Consider the following 3,910-nt stretch of genomic DNA (forward strand, 5'->3'; position numbering starts at 1 on the left):
CCGGACCAGGTACCTGACCTCGGCTCTCTCTCCAGGGACACTTTCCGTACCCTGGAGGAACTTGCCAGCCTTTCCCCTACTCCTCCTCTTTCTCCGCCCCCCACTCCATCCCCCAGCGCCGGCGCTGGAACCCCAAAGTGGAGAGGACCGGGGGAAGGGAGGGGGCTGGGGTTGCTGAAGGGTCGCTGGCGGGGAAGGCACCAGCCTTGCCTTCACCCCATAAATCAGGCTGGAACAATCCTCTCCCGGAGCTGCGGACGGGGATTTTGGGATGCAAATGCGATGGGAGAGAGACGGCGGCCGGTAGGGGGTGGGGGTGGGGGGGATTGAAGGGGTGGGCAGGGGGCTGCCCCGCCGCTAACAAAGCGGCCTTTATCGAATTATTCGACGAGTCAGCCCCTGAGCGCCATTAGCATACGGCTTGGGGGTTGCCGGAGCTTCGCCCCTCGGTGAGGTCAAGTTCTTGATAATTTGATCACTTTTCACGGGCTCTGGCAGCTGCCTTTGTGTGCAGTTGGGGGGTCTGTGTGCAGCGTGAAGCGGAGCAGAACTGGCGAGGAGTGCGCTCAATGGCGAGGGGCCGAGGCGGGGGCCTCCCTCCCCGACGGGCCGGCCCTGCCCTGCATACAAACCAAGCTCCGGCGGGCGGGCGGGACCCAGCCCAACCCCGCGCCACCTCTGCAACAGCGGCGGCCAGACCACTCCCGCCCGCGCCTCCTCAACTTCCCTGAGTGGTTAAGGTGCAGGCAGGCTCCCAGCGTCACTCAATCCCCCCAACCCCAACATAAGATGTATTACAATGTCTAGCAAATAAAAAAGCAATTGGGGGAAATCTGCATTCGGTTTCCATGGCAACCCAATGCAGCACACCCGGCCACTCAGGCTCCCAGCCCCTTTTGGCTGGGTGTGGGGAGTGGGGCTGCCCTGATCACTGTTAGAGGATCTGGGTCCCACATAGCAAACAGTGCTGGGGTCCCTCCTGAGGTTCTTGCCTACCTCCAGGTTTCTGTCCTCCCTGACACCTCAACTTGTCCTGAAGCTCAGGGCTCCCAGAAGCTTGGGAACCACCTAGGCTGCTGGCTGGCATTTCCCCTCTCCGGGAGAGGATGAGTGGTTGTAGAGCCAGCCCTGAGTGCTTACCTTAACCTTGCCTTAGGGAAGAAAGGATCCAATATAGATTCAGCCCCCGCTCCTGGTTTGGAGGGATCTCTCAAGGTATATGGGGTTGTGAGTGATGTGATGAGCAATCTGGAAGGGACTTGAGCCACCACCCAGACATGACCCTCCATCATCATGTTGCACTTATATACACCAGGAAACATGTGGAAGACGGAAACGACTCCTCCAGAGTCAGATAGCTCAGAAGTGCAGAGCTGGGCTCGGGTCACTTTACTCCTGGTCACTTCCATCTTGGCCCACTTCATTCCCCAGAGCCTCTTTCTTATTTATAAGGCCCGTGTTCCCTGCTCCTACCCCGAACCTGCCTAAGTCCCCTTGTAATAATAGAAATCTTTTTCCACTCTCATTCCTTCAAGCCTGCCTCCCCTCGCCCTCCGCCCCCACCTTTTTTTTTTTTTTTTGCCTTTGCTTAACACAATTATTTTGAAAATAGGTTAAATGTGTAAAAGGGGAAAATTCAAATATTATGAAAGGGAAATCTATTGGTCCTGGGAAGAGGAACTTCGAGGCTGAGGTGGACGGTGGAGGGGTACTTTTCTCTGTGCCACATTTTAAATTTTGAACCATGTGAATGTGTTGGCTATTGAAAATAAAAATGAAATAAGAAAACAAAAGAATAGTCAGGAAAGTCAGTTGCTCTCCTCTGTCCCCAGAGGTAATCACCAGGTAGAGGTTTTCATGGATCCTGTGTGTCCCACCCCACCCCCCACTTTTAAAAGCCAGTTTCTCTTTTTCCTTCGGAGAGGCTGGGGAAGGGTGGCAAGTACCATTCAGAATCCACCAGGCCAGGAGCACAGCATACCCTGGGCTGCCCCTCCCTTCCAAGTGCACCTGGGAGCCTATGCTACGATCCTGACCTCATTTCGGAGGAAACCAGAGCAGCTCTTCCCGACCCTCACCCTGTGCTGCCTGCCTGCCTTGCTAGCCAGCTGGCCCCGGGCCCCAGGGCTTCCATCTTCCTTTCCCATCATCCCCATCCCTTTGCTATTTTGCAAGAACTAGTCCTTCTAGTAGCCCAGTGGTTTTGCAGCCTCACAGCTGTGTCTATACAGTTCAAATGAGTTTTCTGTTTTTTATTTTTAAACAGCAAGATCCCAAACCGTCTGGGCTGTCCTGAAATCTGGGTCCGGGGGAGGAGGAGTCTGCGCAGGGGAGAATGCGGTTTTCTTACCGCTTTCTACGAAAATCCGTTGATGCAAACCTTCCAGATCAGGGGAAGGATCGCGGCAGCGGGCCGGGCTTCAGCGGACAGAGTGCGCTGGAATCCTAACCTCCCCGACCCCGCCCTATACCAGAACCGCCTTCAGAGAGAGGCCAACCCTCCCGATTTCGGCCTCCGGCTATGAGGCCTTCCCCCCCCCCCCCCCCCCCCCCCCCGCCAAAGAGCCACGTTCAAATCCCCTCTGGACACTTGAAGTCCCAGGAACAGGGTCATAATCAGGTGCCTGGCCCCACAAACCTCCATCAAACCTCTTCTGATTTGCAGGGGCCTGAAGGAGCCCGCTGGGTCTCAAGCCTTCTCAGCCCTCGTCCCCTACCTCCCACCGCCCTGCTCCCCCTGTCTCAGGGAAGCCTTCCCTCAGGCCTTCTCTGGCCACTTGGCTCCCCAGATTGGGGCAATTTGAACTTCACCCTTGCCATAAGTCAGCACTCCTCCTCCCCACCCTGCCCCAATCCCAAAAGGCTTTGGGGAACCTGAAAACGCCATTGAAGCTTCAGCTCGAAAGCCAGAATTGGTTGGGATCTCAAAGATGCTCCTCACCCAACCCCTTTCATTCGACATCTAGCAATACCGAGCTTGGTAAGGCCCAGGGGCTCGCCCAAGGTCGCACACCAAGCCCCCGGTGGGGCGGAGATCTGGGCAGCTTCCATGGGGAGGGAGGCATCAAGGGCTTCCTTCTCACCGGTCCACGAACTCCCAACCCTGAACGACTGACTGTAGGATCGGGCGGGCCTCCGCCCCGGCGAAGGGAGAGCTGGCATCACCGAGCGCCGCCGAGAAGTCAGGCTGCGGACGCGACCAGAGGAGGCCTGACGCAGACTGGCCGGGGAGCTCTCCGCGGCCGCGATCTGACCTCCCGGGAAATGGGACCAGAGCGCGCAGGGAGCGAGGCCAGGAGGCCTCCCAGGGCCCAGCCGCGACGCTGAAAAGCATGAAGGGTCGGAATTAGGCGCTCATTTAGCGAGCGTTACTAATCCGAAGTTACAGCGCTAATTCCCTGATCCGGCCGCTCCCACACGCAGCGCCGGGATTAGACGCGCGGCCGCCGCCCCGCCCCGCCCTCACACCCCGGATCGCGCCCGCCCCGCGCCCTCGGGTCCGCGAACTCCGGGCTAATCCGCCGCGCGGCGCTCGCCCGGCCCGAACGTGCCGCGGGGCGGGCCCGGCCAGCTGGGGTGTGCCGGCCTGCGCGCCCGGGGCCGTGGAGGCGGGGAGGGGGCGGCCCGGCGCGGTCGGTGCGCCCTCGGGGACCCGGGCGGCGCGGCGCGGGCCGGAGAGCCGGCCGGATGGCTCCAGCCCGGGTCTGCGCTCCCACGGCGGCCGCCCCTTGGAGGCCGCGGCGCCATTTTAATAGCCTTCGTTCCCCCGTTGGCATCGCTCGCGCGCGCGCGTGTCGAGGTGTCTCTGTCCCCCATCCCGCCTTGACTTTAGCCCCCGCGGTCCCCCCACCCGCGCCAGCCTGGAGAGAGTGACCAATCAGCTCCGGCCTAGGGTGGGATGAGCGTCACC

Source organism: Vulpes vulpes, chromosome 14, assembly GCF_048418805.1.
Source record: "Vulpes vulpes isolate BD-2025 chromosome 14, VulVul3, whole genome shotgun sequence".
NCBI lineage: Eukaryota > Metazoa > Chordata > Mammalia > Carnivora > Canidae > Vulpes > Vulpes vulpes.